This window comes from Sturnira hondurensis, unplaced genomic scaffold (genome assembly GCF_014824575.4).
Source record: "Sturnira hondurensis isolate 20B ecotype Veracruz unplaced genomic scaffold, ASM1482457v3 Scaffold0014584, whole genome shotgun sequence".
NCBI classification, from domain to species: Eukaryota; Metazoa; Chordata; class Mammalia; order Chiroptera; family Phyllostomidae; genus Sturnira; species Sturnira hondurensis.
The window spans coordinates 2,271,337-2,288,684 of NW_028087215.1; the positions used below are offsets into that span (position 1 = coordinate 2,271,337).

Below are 17,348 nucleotides of genomic sequence, written 5' to 3' on the forward strand. Positions count from 1 at the left end.
GAATATCTCAGCAGACGATGGAAGTGGGGTAGGAAAAATTTCAGCAAACTACTATTATTCATTAGCCCCAATCCTCTATGGTGTGATATATATATATATATAGTATCTTCTTAACCTTTGGCCGGGGAAAACAGCAGTGCTGACTCGGTGGGTTTGGTTCTGACGGGTGGGAACGTGCAGAAGAGACTTTCAGAAATGCTGCTGTGGGGATGGGCAGAAGCTGTGGGAGGAGGGACCCGCTGGGTGGCAGGCAGCTCTGCCTCCAACCCTTCCCCCCCGCATATGGACCACAGCGCGATACTCCTTATTTATCTGTTTCACAGTGTTTATTCCGTTTTGAGATTAATTTAAAAGAAAATCTTGGAACACACTATATTAACCCATTTTTTAGGAAGCTACGGCTGTATACTCAGCTTATTACAAAATAAGGGTAAATGGCTTCTCTTGTGGCTTCATATCTTTAAAGATCATTTCAGTGGCACAACAGATATTTTAAATCATGAGGAACTGCAGGAAATTAATCAAAGATGCCTTATTAATTATTCCCTGATTATCTAGAAAAGCATTATATCTTAGACGTAGTTTAGTTCTGCTAAAAGCATTTTACTGTCATGATCTAACCCAGAAACAATGAGTTAGTATAATTGCTCTAAACAAAATATATGGTTTATAATTTCTAGTTTTAAAAAAGGTATCCAGCCCTGGACGGGTGGCTCATTTGGTTGGAGTGTCGTCTCATACACCAAACGTTTGGGGGTTTGATTCTCAGCTGGGGCATGTATGGGAGGCAACGAACAATTCTCTCCCTCTCTCTCTCAAACTAATAAAAACAACAAACAAACATATCCTCGGGTGAGGATTAAAAAAGTATCCAATACACTTTTTGGAATGTAGATAATAAAATACAAGAAAAGCAAAAACTGAATTGATTTCTGTGTTCTGACAAAAGTAAACAAGCCTTCTTATCAAAGGGTACAACAAAAGGGGAAAACAGATTACTTTTAAATGTTAGCAGAGATGATAATTTATAATATCTACTCACTACCTGAGTTACACTTTAAAAAAAAATTGACCAGTAATTGTCAAGCAATAATTAACTAAGTTCTATCTACTTAGAAATAACCCTCCTAAAACTTGACATCAATTTTACTTTCCTAAAACATCCCAGTAAGTCAATGAAAAATCAGGCCCACAACTAATATTAAATATAAAACTGCCTTTAAGTCCCTATTTAGCTGTATAAAAAAATACCACTTTACTTTTTATAAAATAGAATGACATTACTGTTAGTTAATATCAAGACTGCTTTCACAAAAATCACATATTGTATTGGTAGGTTACAGCAACATTCCTGCAGCTCAAACTCTGCCTTTTATTCAGGTCTAGGCAAATGAAACCAAATTTCAAATAGAAAATTTCACTTTCTAAATACGCCAGCTCATAGCAGTGAGTTGACAAAGACCCAGGTGAGGTCAGGCGCTGGAACTGAGCAGACATGCATGGTTTTGTTTGTCAGATGATGGTGAGTTCTTCTTTGCTTATGGAGCAGTGGGAAAGCAACAGCGGCAGAGCTGAGGCAGGCGTTTTCCCTGGCCCAGGCCCATTTTTGCCGCAAGGGCTCAGGGAAGCTGCAGAGGCCGTCTCTGGCTGTATGCATGGGGTTTGACCACATTATTATTGAACAAGATGTTGGGAAGGAAAGTTGAGGGAGGTCTGAAGCTCCTTGTACTTATTTATTAAGCTATTTTTATATACCTCTAAGGATACAAAATGATAAGGCACAATCTCTGTTCTCAAAGAGCGTAGAGATTATGATTCTTCTTATGTAAACAGAAGGTGCTAATAGGAAAAAAGCCAACAAACCCCCCCTAATTATTTGGTTTCAGTGTTAATATTTTATAGATACAGTAGTTAATTGAGAGATAATCTAAACTTGCTGTAACAAAGAGAGCTAAAATACAGTGGCTAAAGAAAAAACTCATTTATTTCTTTCATCTAGTGGCCCAGAGACAGGTGTTGCTGCACTGGAGAAGAGGCTCTACCATCTTTAACACGTGGTTGCTGCCTCTGGGTCGGAGCTGGCTGCTCTTGCTCACACTATCACTTTTGCATCCCAAGCAGAAGGACAAGTTGAAGGCATGTCATTTCTTTCAGGGAAAGATCTGGTAATGGCAGAAATCACTTCCGTTCATACTCTGTTGGCCAGCAGTTAGACAAATGGTTACAATTAACTGTGATAAGTCTAGCTGGTGGCCTAGCAAAAACTTCAGGGGATTATTATTAAAGAAGTATCATCTTTCTATTCCAAAAATGTAGGTGTGGTCAAAGCAGTTGATCAGAGTTATCTTGTTGTAGATCTGGGAAAGACATCCCGCAGAAATTAAGGACCAGACTTCGAGAAAATACACTTCAGGAGAGGGCTTTGACCACCTTGAAGGTAAAACTTGGGTGACTCTACCTCACAAAATGTGTTAATTGATCAATGATGTGCATCAGGATATTCTTACTAATTCTTTAATTTGGGAAAGACATTCACTCTTACAAATAACAAAGTTTTCTAGGAATTTGGGAAGAAGTGGGTATATGTAAAAAGTGAAACAAGATTGATTGTGACTTGTAACTGTTGAAGCTTTTGCATGTTTTAACTTTTTTATATTACAAAGTTTTAAAAGTTAATAAATGATAATTGCTAATCTCCATGCAGGGAGCTGTAGATTTTCAGACCGTTTTCATAGGTACTATTCTCATTAGAATTGATTAAGTTTCACAATAATTGTGATTACTATTTTCTTCAACTTACCTTGAAGAATGAAAAATATGGATGCAGTAAACACTACTAAAGTGTTTATGAAATTCAAAATGCTTGTAAAAACAAAGTTTAAAACTGCTTGGAAAATATTTAAAGTTTTACTATTTGTATTATCCTCTTCCTTAAATCCTTTTTAAAAATAAAATTATGTAATGCAATGCCAGGGTCATTTATGGGAAGAAAAGGAAAACCACAATTCCATGTGTTAAGATGTGGTGGAATGTGAAGAGACTAAGCTTTGGAGGGAGAACTCTGCCTTAGTATCTGCTCTACTCCACCGGCTGTGGGACTTGGATCATATCACTTATTTTCACTGCATCTCACTCTCCAATTTAAAAAATAAGATTAATATTTAATGTGTACCCCTGGCTGGTGTGGACTGAGCACCGGCCTGTGAACCAAAAGGTCACTGGTCAGACTGCCTGGTCAGAGCACGTGCCTGGGTCACGAGTCAGGTCTCTGGTTGGGGGAATGCAAGAGGCAACCAATGGATGTTTCTCTCTCTCTTTCTCTCTTCCTTCCCCGTCTCAAAAATAAATACGATCTTTAAAAAATATATTTAAATTGTAGAGTTTTGTGAGGATAAGTGCACAATAAATAGTAGTTGCCATTATAATACATAGAAGTGCTCACTTTTTTCTTTATGGCTGAGGTTCAAGGTAGTGCTTTAAAAAAATTCTCCAATTTTTCTTCCAGTTTTGGTAGAATTCTGAAAGTTTCCAAGTCTAAAAATGCCTATAGTAACATTAAGAAGAAAAAGAAACAGCTCCACCTCTGAAGTATTACCTGTTGGCCAGAGAGAGCAACCTAACTTCACTTCTAAGGCAAGCCTCTGAAGTCTCAGAAAAACAGTCTTATTACTGAATCCAAGAGAGAGCGTTTGTGGTTATATTTTCATATCTCTGTATAAGCAAAAGATAAACAACATGTTTATTTGGGGGGGAAATAAGGAAGTGAAAAATACATTATAACAGGAAAAAAATGCCCATTGCTCTATAAGCTCCAGGCAAACTGCTGGAGTCTTTGTCCCTGTGAGCTCTGAACCAGTTGTCACTTTCATTCTCACAAAAATACAGCTGAGGCAACTAGCCATTAATCGGGCGTAATTTGGATAAGAATGAAACTCTATCCCAGCCTACTGGCTTACATTAGTTTCTCCAAAAGAAACAAAAATGGCGTCCTCTTCATTTTGTAATGTCTAAACTCACTTTCTGTTGAAATATCTGTAAGGTACAAAATAATCTTATGTTGATACAATCATAACCTTAACAACTGGCAGTGAACTTGTGTAACAATGGAAACGGAGAAGATGAGCTGTTTGAATTGGCTGCATTCTTTTTCTAGGGTTTGTTTGCGGTTTTGACATTGATAATGTTGGGAACGAGGAATCGTGTGGTCCTATGAAACTCTAAATAATTCTTACTTCATTACTTCCTCTCCATTACCTTGTTATGTAACCCTGGATGTAACTTTAATTATCTGTGCTCCAGATGTTATATTTATACAAATATAGATATGTATATGTATATATGGAAATCATAAAGCTTTCTTGTATTTTTCAAATTTTATTAAATTTGTGATTTATAATCTATGACTGAAAAGCTGTAAAATATGTAAAAATTGGCACGAATTTATCTTACCTATTTGAAATTGGTTATTGGACCTCCTTGTTTTTTTCCTTTTAATCCTCACCCAAGAACATGCCCACTAACTTTAGAGAGAGGAAAAGGGAGAGAGAGAAATATCGATTTGAGAAACATTGATTGGTTGCCTCTCACATGGACCCCAACCCGGGACTCAACCCACAACCTAGGCATGTGTCCTGACCAAAATCGACCCAGTGACCCTTTCAGATTACCAGACAACACTCCAACAAAGTGAGCCACACCTGCCAGGGCGGGCCTCCTTTTTTTAAAATTAAAATTTGAACCTGATTAACCTCATTGGCTTAGTTTCACAAAGCCATACAGAAAGATCTTAAAATTCTTTTTCCTCTTAATTCACTCTTTTCCAATGCTGAGGTATTTAAAAATGAACTACAGTATATCATTCTACTGCTAAGTATTTCAGTATATATCTCTAAAAAATATTTCTTGTCAAAATAATGATCCCATCTAAAAACTCACAATTTAGTATCATCTAAAATCCAATCTACATAAAAATTTTTCCAATTATCTCCCAAAATGTTCTTAAAGCTGGTATGTGTAAACCAGGGCCACACATTGCATCTGGTATTATGTTCCTCATGCCTCTTTGTCCAAGTGAGAAAGCAGAACCTGAAGCAAAAGCTTATATGCTGCTACTTCATGAGAGTACAATCCTAGGGCAGCAGGAGTGAGGGAACAGGGAAGGCCAAATTATGGCAGGCCAAAGGTCAGTAGGGAAGACACAAGGCCAAGGCCAGGAGAGGTCAGAAGATCTGCCTGTAGCTCTGTCTGTGGGTCTACCTGTAAGTGAGTTTGATACAAGTTCCGCAGAGAGGGAGCCATGAGGAGAGGAGGAGGTCTGCCTGGAGAAGACAGCAACAGAGTGGATGAGGCCATGGGGACCTGCCAGGCCAGGCTACCCAGACTCGTGAGAGGTGTTTAGAGCTGAACTGTGACTGGGAATGCTGAGTTGCAGACTTTGCCTCTGAAGGATGTAAGGAGCAGTCACTCTCTCAGTACGGGGCCTCTTGGTACAGGACTTTAGAACTTGGTACAAGCTCTCTCCCTCTGGGTTTTTGGCATTTTGATGTTCTGGGCTTCTGGCTCTGCTCCCCAAATGGACCAGGAGGTACAGGGCCCACAGGGGGCTTAGGCCCGACAGAGGAGGGGAGCCCACTCCTGGAGACAGGGTCCCACGCAGGGACCTGTGCCTCCCTGGGCTCAACCCTCTGGGACAGTGTTAACATGGCACGTGGTTTCCTGAAATAATGGGGGACCTAAATGTTAGGAAAACTTTAGTTTCAGATAATAGCGAATAAGCTTAGTAATCAAGGTGTGTAAAAAGCTCTTGTTCTAGGAACTGAAGGTATGACTCACTTTGACTCCAGAAGACCGTAAGCAGTTCCACCTTTGTGCCTCAGGAGGACTGCAAACAATCAAGATGGTATCTGAGACACTGTGTTCTAGGATGAGACACTCACTGCCCAAGGCACAGATGAAAGAATTCTTCAGCTTTTCTCTGATTAACTTTTTCCGTGAATCCCAAACCCCCTACCTGCACAGAAGAAAGAATGCTTTTACCTTTTATCTGATTACCATTTTCCCTGAATCTCAAACCCCTTGCCTGTCCAGATGGAAGAATGCTTCATCTGATTAACTTTTTGTCTGAATTCCAAACCCCTTACCTACACTTTTCTTCTCCTGGTAAAAAGAGTTGGTTTAAAATGGGATTTAAGATGGTACTTTGGGGTACAAACCCGCCATCTTCTCAGATCACCAACCATCTGCATAAAGCACCCATGAGAATTCACTCCACGTCTCTGCTTAGTGGGCCTTGAAGTATCTAATGCCAGCTTTTCTGGTTTCAGAAAGCGACAGGCAGGCCAAGCAGAGCACGGCCCCAAATCCTGAAGAAGAGAGCTGCTGGGAAAGGATGGCAACTCTGAATCCCACGAGTGCACATTCCAGAAAGAATGGCAGTCTGTGTGGCTGGTTAATGGACAAATGAGAATATGGAGAAGTTCTGGGCATGGTGTTGGCTTGTAGCCTTTTGGAAAACAAGGGAAGTTCTGGGGCTCATGGAAGAAAAGGGCTCTAAGCAAGAGTGCTCTCAGTCCTCCCAAGGCTGGAACCCTGTTAATAAAAAACAATAATTGTTAAGTCGTGTAAAACCAACGTGCCAAGAGGCTGAGCACCAGTTTGCATGATTACAATGGGGCACATCTCCCCTTACTTCTGGGTTACAAATGCATGGGCACTCAGCAGGCCAAAGCCTGTCATGCCTCATCATCAGAGGAAAACTCTGGGTAGGAGGCAAGGGTCGAGAAATGCCAGCAAAGGCCAAGTGGTATAGGGTGCTGCCTGTGTGAGGGGGTTCTGAAGCTGGTGCTCATCTCTACAGTTGTTGCTCTGGGCCAGAACAGGTGGCCAAGGGCCATTGTGGAAGACAGCAGAGGTGCTGCCTGACACACTCTTTGCATCTGGAACTGCCACACCCTTTTCCGTTTTCCACGACCCTGACTTGCTGAAGTGATCAACTGTCCCGTAGAATGCTCCACATGAATCTGTTCAATGGCTTCCTCGTGAGGTCATTTAGCTTATTGCTGTACCATTCTATTTCCTGTAAACGGGAAGTTCAATAAAAAGGGCAACAGATTCAAGTTAAACACTTTTTGCCAGAGTACCAGTAATGTTGTATACTTCATCTTGTATCACATTAGCAAACAGATTATATCTCATCATCCCACTAATATTGGTACTAAAATTGATTGCTGGATTAAGATAACACTTTATAATCTTAATAATGAATGTACAATTTAATAACAGTAAGGAAATAGAGTAAACATTTTAATTCAGATTCAGAGACCTGCAGCTAAAGAAACGCAGTTTACTTCAAAAAGCTAGACTGACTAACGTAACAGAATTTGAGTGATGCTGGGGCATCTTTGGCTAGTTTGGATCTGGTAGAAATGAGATGACAATAATATGATCCATGATACTTTTCTGGGATTCACTACTGCAGTGGAAAAGGCCCACTGGCAGCCACTAGAACTACCTTTACCTCTGAGCACAGTAAATTGTACTCCTGGAGAGAGGGCAGCAGTTTGTGCCACCATCTAGGACTTGCAAGATGCAGGGGTGCTGATGCCTGCCACTGTTCAGACGCCTCGCTTGGCCTGTGGAAGACAGACAGATCTTGGAGAAGGACAGACTATTATAAATTTGATCAGATAACTGGTTGCAATTACAGCCACTGCTCCAACTGTGACTTTGTTGCCAGGGCCAACCAAAATGGAGCCTCCTGCACAGTCACTCCCTGCGGCGGACCTACCCTGGGGACTTCTGTTATGGCGAACCAGTTCCTTCATGGGAGCAGCGCACTTTGTTCTCGCTGAAACAGACCCTCTCTCCATTTGTGTTCTTTCTCTGCACATGAAGCTGACGCCCAAACCACCATCTGTGGATTTACAGAAAGGCTCACGCACTGTCATGGTAATCCACATAGCATCACTTCTCCCAAAGTATAGAAATGAAGTGAGGCAATGAGAGAAAGCTCACCAGATCGTCAGTCTTACCTCGTTCCTCCTCCTCCCAAAGCCACTGGATCGACGAAACGGTGGAACGGCTGTTGGAAGACTCATTTGTGGCACCAGGTAAGAGGCATATTGCATACTCTGCGCAGCCGCAGCAACGTCCTGCAGGATGCAGCTCACACTCTAACCCAGAATAGAACATATTAGGGGATGGTTCTCTTCCTCCTGGAGCCAGGATCATGGGGCTGGGAACTAAGGGACTGAAAATGGAAGTGGTTTTCATGATTACCCCTAATGATCCACTACAAAACTTTTACTGCATGTGCCCGGGAGTAACTACACGAGTCTTTGCAAAAATTATTAAAATTTCTGAATTAATACGCTGAGTTTAGTAGAATTACTTAGAACACAGAAAACAATGTAAAAGGTTCTGCTTCACAGCCGGATTAAAAAAAATAAACTTAGACTACTCTTATAAACCTTGGGAAAATTCCTCAAACTTGTGTTCTATAAATAGTAATACTCATCTGTAAATAAATAAATAAATATAAAATCCTTAAAAAAATAAATGTTAATTACTGGTTTCCTTTCTTTGATCTGAGTGTTTCAACTATAATGTGAGAACATTTTTGTCACTGCACTACTATAATAAGGCATTTTTACCTCCTTGTCTATTTTCTAAAGAAAAATCAGAGCCAAAACTTGCCACTTACTTCACAAACCTATTATGAAAACCAAAGTCTGAATGTTACAAATTCATTAAATTCTCATCCTAAGAGACACAAATATTGGAACTGCCAAAAGAAGTTTTAAAAGCCAAGTGTTAGGTATCATTCTGTACTCATCAACGCAGCTCTGCTCATTGAAGGCCTACTGTTGAAGTAATTTCAGAAAATTTTAGTAAGTCCGTGACACAGCCCTGACCAGTGTGGCCCCGTGGGTTTGGTGTCATCCTGTGGAGTAGAAGGTTGCCAGTTTGACTGTCAGGGCACGTGCCTGGGTTGCAGCCCAGTCCCCATTTGGTTGGGGCATGTGTGAGAGGCAACTATGTTTCTCTCACACGTCAATGTTACTTTCCCTCTATTTCTTCCTCCCTTCCCCTCTAAGAATAAATAAATAAAATATTTAACAAGTCAGTGACACATTTCACCAGACACCTAATGTGCCATTGAGTCTCTCTATAACCTTCACCTTAGAGAATTTAGAGCAACAGCTTTGTATGAACAAACCAACACAGCCCTAGGGAGAATGGGGATGTTGACTCTGCGTATTCTCGTGAGATGGGGGTCATGCTGTTTTTGCTTTTTTAAAATGTGGCTTTGGCCCTGGCTGGTGTGGCTCAATGGACTGAGCATGGGCCTGTGAGCCTGAAAGGTCATGGGTTACATTCCTAGTCAGTGCACAGGCCTGGGTTGCGGGCCAGGTCCCCAGTCGGGGGCGTGCGAGAGGCAACTGATAGATGTATCTCTCACACACATCCCTGTTTCTCTCCCTCCCCTCTCTCTAAAAATAAATAAATAAAATCTTTAAAAATATATATATAAATGTGGCTTCATACCTAACAGTTCCTAAATTTAGCTGCATGTCAGAACTTCCCAGGAATCTACCTCAGATGTATTGAGACAAACATAATACAAAGAGTTCAAAAAACAGTATTTTGAAAAAACCTCTAGATCCTCTTTTTTTTTAAAATATTTTATTTATCTTTCAAGGGGAAGGGAAGGAGAGAGGGAGAGAAATATCAATGTATGGTTGCCTCTCATAGGTCCCCTGCTGGGAGCTGGCCTGCAACCCAGGCATGTGCCCTGACTGGGAATCGAACCGCGATCGTCTGGTTCGCAGGTCCGCGCTCAATCCACTGAGCTACACCAGCCAGGGCTCCTCTAGATCCTCTTTATGCAATCAAACAGTTCTGTCTTGGACCACTGGGCACCTCTGGCTCATCTTGCCTTAGTGTTGCTTTTCTCTTCTCCACTTTCAGTGCTCATTCCTTTGCTAGTGGTTCTATACTTCCCAGGGTTGCAATGTCAGGATGAAATCTATCTGATATGTCATTAACACCCTAGTGTGACTTAGTTTAATGTGCCCTTTCTTCAGAAATGCTAATGGTGGTCTCTATGACAGCTTGGGGTGGAGGTTGTTGAGGGAGGAAAAACTTTGCTTCTTGACCCCCAAATGACATTCCGTAGGGAATAGTTCCTGTTATTACTTTCCCATAAAGTCAGCCCCACATATAAATTGTGCATCACAATAGAGAGATGAATTTCAAGAAGAGTGTGTGAGTGAAGTCAACGAAAATCGGGTAACATCTGCAATGGTGACTTGCAAGTCTCTACACAGCTTTCTGTTTTTTTTGTTTGGTTGGGTCCACTACCCCTTTTTTAATTTGGAGGAAATCTTTGAGATCTTCCTTAGAAAATAGTGGATTGTTCTCACTGGAATTATTTAACATGGGCTAAATCCCCACTTAGCAAGGACGTTGTAAAAGGAATTTAAACACTGGATTACAATCCCTCGATAACTTTTAAGTTCTTTTTTATCCTGAAGATTTTATGATCAATTGACATAGCAAAAATATACTGGGGGGGGGTCGTCTGATTATCCCGTTTGTGACGAGTAAGATCAAAAAAGTAAAATCAAAAAGATTACTTTTTATTTTGCATGTACGAGGTGGCTTACTTTTTAAAAAATTTTTTTTTTATTTAACTTTTGTTCAAGTACAGTTTTCTTTCTTGTATTCCCAGCCCTGCCCCCCCCCAGTGCTCCCACCCCCTCCCATCTCCGCCCCCCGAGGTGGCTTATTTTTTAAAAAATTATTTTTATTGTTGTTCAGATACAAAAAAAGTAAGAATATTTTTGATGTATGTCCGTTAGCTCCTTCGGTTTGACCTTTCCCAGCTCCTGGNAAATAAATAAAATCTTTAAAAATATATATATAAATGTGGCTTCATACCTAACAGTTCCTAAATTTAGCTGCATGTCAGAACTTCCCAGGAATCTACCTCAGATGTATTGAGACAAACATAATACAAAGAGTTCGAAAAACAGTATTTTGAAAAAACCTTTAGATCCTCTTTATGCAATCAAACAGTTCTGTCTCGGACCACTGGGCACCTCTGGCTCATCTTGCCTTAGTGTTGCTTTTCTCTTCTCCACTTTCAGTGCTCATTCCTTTGCTAGTGGTTCTATACTTCCCAGGGTTGCAATGTCAGGATGAAATCTATCTGATATGTCATTAACACCCTAGTGTGACTTAGTTTAATGTGCCCTTTCTTCAGAAATGCTAATGGTGGTCTCTATGACAGCTTGGGGTGGAGGTTGTTGAGGGAGGAAAAACTTTGCTTCTTGACCCCAAAAATGACATTCCGTAGGGAATAGTTCCTGTTATTACTTTCCCATAAAGTCAGCCCCACATATAAATTGTGCATCACAATACAGAGATGAATTTCAAGAAGAGTGTGTGAGTGAAATCAACGAAAATCGGGTAACATCTGGAATGGTGACTTGCAAGTCTCTACACAGCTCTCTGCTTTTTTTTGTTTGGTTGGGTCCACCACACCTTTTTTAATTTGGAGGAAATCTTTGAGATCTTCCTTAGAAAATAGTGGACTGTTCTCACTGGAATTATTTAACATGGGCTAAATCCCCACTTAGCAAGGACGTTGTAAAAGGAATTTAAACACTGGATTATAATCCCTCGATAACTTTTAAATTCTTTTTTATCCTGAAGATTTTATGATCAATTGACATAGCAAAAATATACTGGGGGGGGTCTGATTATTCCGTTTGTGACAAGTAAGATCAAAAAATTAAAATCAAAAAGATTACTTTTTATTTTGCATGTATGAGGTGGCTTACTTTTTTTTAAATTTTTTTTTTATTTAACTTTTGTTCAAGTACAGTTTTCTTTCTTGTATTCCCAGCCCTGCCCCCCCCCCGTGCTCCCCACCCCCTCCCATCTCCGCCCCCCTGAGGTGGCTTATTTTTTAAAAAATTATTTTTATTGTTGTTCAGATACAAAAAAAGTAAGAATATTTTTGATGTATGTCTGTTAGCTCCTTCGGTTTGACCTTTCCCAGCTCCTGGCCAGGGCTGTCACAAGACTCAGAGAGAGGATTCTTCCATGATGGTAAGATTCCTATAGGCAGTCCAGATAGCTTTTGAAATTGCTCTCGTGGTCGAGAGAGGGAAACATCAAAGTGTGGTTGCCTCTCGGGCGCCCCCTACTGGGGACCAGGCACGTGTCCTGATCTGGGAATCCAACCTGCGAGCCTTTGGTTTACAGTGGGGAGCCCTCAATCCACTGGGCCACACCAGCCAGAGCGTTATGTTGTTAAATAAGGAAAAAATTATTCTTCCAAATACCATAGAAGACTTACCTTTCCTTTCATACCTTTTTTCCTCAGTATCCTTTGTTTCTCGTGACATAGGATCTCATTTGTCTGTGTGTCCATTTCCTCTTGCTCTCAATTTATGAACACACTGGCTTCATCCTTTGATAGCAGGTAGAAAACTTGTTGAAATCCCAAGAACAGTGGAATTACTAAATTTAAAAGTGATGAAACACTGCACAGATCATCTCTTAAAGGATACACAAGAAACTGGTAACCATCAATCTTTGAGAAATGTTTGACTAGAGAACAGTTGTTAGAGGCAAACCCTACTCTGTTTTTGCACGTGTGTATATAATCTTGCATGACTTTAAAAAATTATGTTAATGTATTTTAAAGAGATGATTATTAACAATGATGCCTATTAGCAAAGACTTCTTGGTATTTTGTAGCTTGCACATGTCAGATGATGCTCAGAGCCTTGGTTTCTGGTTGCATCTTAGCTTTGGCTTTCCTAGGAAAAGCTAGTTAGTGGGAGAATGTCCCAGTATCTGAGTAGTAAAACACACCACCACCTTATTTTTGTAAATAGGGCCAGAGGATGCCAAGGCCCATCATTCCACTTTCTAAATATTCTCAGTGTGAGCTTGACACAGTAGTAAGTAAGTACTGACTCAACATCCACAGAGAGCTCAATTTTGTGACTGCCGCAGCTATCTGGAGTAAATCAGTTTCCTGTAAAAATCATGTTGACATTGTATTGCTGAGAACTTCCTCAGCAATATAGGTCACATTTCCAGTGTTGTTCATTTAGAACCATTGGTGGGGCCGGGGGGAGTGGGTAATGTGCTATTAATTTAAGACAATCCTTTTATTTTTATTTAAATTACTATTCTTGACAGTACATTTCATTTAAATAACTAATCAGCTACTCTCTTTCCCAGAGACCTATGTTCATTTTAAGAAGTGATGATACTACAATGTTCAGGTTTGGTGGTCTGCCATGTATCGATTGTAAACACATACATTTTATTTCTTCACAGAAGGGTTTTCCAAACACAACCTATGGAAGAGACATAAAAATTGCTCAGCTTGGGCTTGTTAATCATGAATACAGGCCAACTGACAAAGCTAACCTAGGAAATACATCACTGCAGCAAACAAACCTTAGAGCGTGTGGGCCCAGTGGATCAGTTTGCCTTGTCAGATAAAAGAACAATGCAGGGATAGTGGTGGTAAAATGCACCTTTTTGTCTCCCCCTGGAAGTAACTGGTAGCTCCAATTGTTGAAGTTGTCTTGAATCCATCTACTCAATGTAATAAACTTCTTCCTTTCATCTTGGATGATGAGTAGCCCCGTAATCACAAGTTACACAAATGGGCACCATTTCTTTATGGTACTTGACTTCAATTGCTTTTCCTTTTGCCACCCTAGGCTTATTGACATCCATGGTTCATGATTTTTTGTTTCTTTCAAATGCAAAGAAGGCTGTGGGATGGGACCTTTTGAGAAGAACTCAGCCTCGGTGCATATCAGAAGAAAAGCATGTTCACCTCTAAGAACTGAGGGGCAGAGACAATGAAGTGAGTTCCTTAATTTATTTACTAGATATCAGAACAATCACCCCCTTCCAGCTCCTCTTCCCAGTTTATAAGAATGTGTTTTTAGAGCTAAGAGGGCTTCCTTTGAACATTCTTTCCTGGTGAAGGGAGGTGATTGTTTTTCTCCTTCCTTCTTCTCCTCCCCCAAATCTAGTGTGTCTTTCCACCAATTTTCACCAGCTCCACCTCAGAAATTCTTGTCAGAGAAGTAGGCTGACACCTTGTCAATGCTAGTCTGTATATAATACTGTACTGAGCGCTAAGGGGCCATCTCAGAATATACTTTATGATTTATTATAGGAAAGGTGGAGAAGCCCTCTTCTATTTAAAGCGAATTTCTGCACCTGAGCTTTGATGCCTACATTTGTTCACCTTTCTAGAAACCCAAACATGAATTATGCCTATTTTCCCCTAGTTACTCAATTAAATTCTTCACATCTTTTCCCAACATCACTTCAACATGCTCTAATATGACCGTTTAACCCAAATAAGGCAAAACACAGCACACTTTTGACCTATACTTCTTTTATTGCCTTACCTCTTTCCCATCTATACACTCACACCTACTCTGCACTTCTACCTCAAGTTCCTCACCTCTGCTTTACTCCAGCCTCTGCTATTACTTCCCCAATTGTGGATAAGATTACTGAAGCCTTCCCGTATCGCTAAAGTTACCAAGCCATTTTTTCCTGTTCTCATTTCACTTGCTGAGAAGCTACTCATCTTAGTAAGAACTTGAGGTTAAGTACTCCCTATTTCCTTCCAGACACACTGTTGCCTCTCTTTAATTTGCTCTTGACTCTCTCACTGCTCCTTCCTTTCTTTGCAAGTTCATTTTACTCTACAGAGCATTAGATGTTGTAGTATCTCAAGACTTCTTTCTATGCCTTTTTTCCTTCTCACTCTAAACCTGGTCCAAGGAATCACAACCAAACCAGCGGCTTCCTTTATACTGACAACACCCAAATGAGTACTTCTCCACCTTAAATCTGAGTGCGGTTGATTTGCATCCTCTCTCTCTCTCTATATATATATAGATAGATAGATAGATAAATCTAATGATAATATATACATATATATAATTTCTAAGTTTTCCCAAGGATGAAAAGTCATCTCTATCCACCCCTCCCAACTCCAAGTAACAACAGAAAACACCATCCCTCTCTCTAACCTAGCCTCAAATTCTATTGATTCTAGTTCATATATATATATATATATATATATACATATATATCTCATATCTTCTTTTTCTCCATTGTCACCACCCTATTCAAAACTCTCTCAATGTAAATTTTTTGTTCAAGATAGGCCTTTTATTTCCATAATAAAAATTTAGCTTTAAAAAGTACTGCCAGTTAGTTATTTGGGTTTAAAATAGTATTTACTAACACAAATTTTAAAACCTGGTCATTCATTTTAATTTACAAACTTTCTAGTCTCCCTGCATATAATCTAGACATAAACAAATCTGAACATCACTTTGCTATTTAGTCTGTAAGCCTATTAGTTTACATTGTTGAATGCAAAGGGCACAAACACAGTGCCTGAAACACAAAAAGCACCTAATATGCTTGTTAGATGAATGAATAATGATCTGAAGTTAATTTTTAAAAGATTTTATTTATTTTTTATAAGCCAGGCAGTGAAAGACAAAAACCATATGATCTCACCTTAACAGGAACCTAATTAACAAAACAAACAAGCAAGGAAAATATAACCATAGACACTGAAATTGAGAACAGGCTGACAGTGACCAGAAGGGAGAGGGAAGGGGATTATAGGGGCAAAAGGTGAAGAGTTTGTAGGAACAATTATAAAGGACACAGGGACAATAACAAGGGGGGATTGGTAACAGGGGTGGGAGGTGGGGAGCGCTGGGGTGGTACAGGGTGGGGGGAAAAGGCAGAAAACTGCATGTGAAAATTTTAAAAAATGTTAAAAAAATTTAAAACCTTTTAAATAATAAAAGATTTTATTTATTTTTAGAGCAAGGAGAAGGGAGGGAGAAAGGGAGAGAAACATAGACTGACTGCCTTTCACTTACCCCCAATCTACAGGTTGGGTGGCGGGACCTGGCCTGCAACGCAGGCATGGGCCCTGACAGGGAATCCAACTGGCAACCCTTTGGTTTAAGACAGGTTGCCCAACCCACCAAGCCACACCAGTCAGTGCCAAAGCTAGTTTGGCAGAAAACTGACTAGTTTTCTTCCTTAAATTTTTCCCAATTCCCTGTAAGTAAAAATCAAAGTGGTCCACTTTTTCTTTTTTGAACTTATTTTTTAAAGATTTCATTTACTTATTTTAAACAGAGGCGGAGGGAGGAAGAAGGGGAAACATCACTGTGTGGCTGCCTCTCGCGCGCCCCCTACTGGGGATCTGACCTGGCCGGCAATCCTGGCAAGTGCCCTGACTGGAAATTGAACCAGAGATCCTTTGATTCCGCAGGCACTCAATCCACTGAGCCACACCAGCCAGGGCTAAAGTTCTCCCCTTTTTTAACTTTGTATGGGGACAGATAGTTACTAGATTTTATCATAGTGATCACATTATAGGTATATAAATGTTCAATTACCTGAAACTAATATAAAATTGTCAACTATACATTAAAAACAAATTTCAATTTAAATACTTAGGTGTTACTTCTGAATATAATCTGTAAATTTTCATTCTTTGTATTTAGATTTCCAACCTGGAGTTACATATTATGGACGATGACTTCAGGTATTAAAAAAATACGGGCAGAATCCCTAACATGTCCACAAATCGTGACTTATAGTGTTAGGAAGGGATTATCCATTTTCCTTCTCGAAAAGAGAAGTTTAAGAAAAAAAATCTCTAGGACTTCAAATCTTGCAGATGAAAAGTCCCCTTCTCTCTGATACTCCAGGTCCACAGAGCCAAGCCAATCCGATTTTTTATTTTTTACTGTTTTTTTTGGGGGGGGTGGGGAGTTTTGAGGGGAATTCCGAGCTTTCTGTTCCCTAACAGTAGGCCAGAGTAAACTACTTAAACACAATAATCTTGAATACTTCAAAAACAACTAACCTGAATATTGTGTGCTTACCAGTTTAAGACGAATATTGAGAGGGTGATTGCTGTGATCTTTGAGGTTTCCTTAAGAGAGTCCAGCTAAGAAAAAAAATGTTTGGGCAGTGATGGTGGGGATAGATAAAACAAGATTTTTAAAGTGTTGATGTTTTCTGAAATTTTATACCTTCATCATGCTTTTCTTTGAGATTTTCCAAAAATAAAAAGCTCAAAATTTTAGCTTTTTCTATTTTTTACTCTCAGAATTCCCTTTTGCCTATTAATGTGAGACAGCTCCTGACCACAGGAAGAAGTGCATAACCAGCTTTCTCAAACCTCTGCCTGTCTACCTGAATACACTGACTCATCAAGGAAAGCTTTATCTTTGTTATATGAATGT

At 39.9% G+C, this 17,348-nt stretch overlaps 1 long non-coding RNA gene across 1 annotated transcript; it reads right to left on the reverse strand.

Moving 5' to 3' along the window:
- Positions 1 to 6,282: 6,282 nt before the first annotated feature.
- LOC118999102 (uncharacterized) lies at positions 6,283 to 14,902 on the reverse strand. Its single transcript, XR_005069033.1, has 3 exons — positions 13,486 to 14,902; positions 12,368 to 13,382; positions 6,283 to 8,233 (listed from the first exon to the last, which is right to left on the reverse strand). It is a non-coding gene; the product is annotated as an uncharacterized LOC118999102 (long non-coding RNA).
- Between the last annotated feature and the right edge of the window lie 2,446 nt (positions 14,903 to 17,348).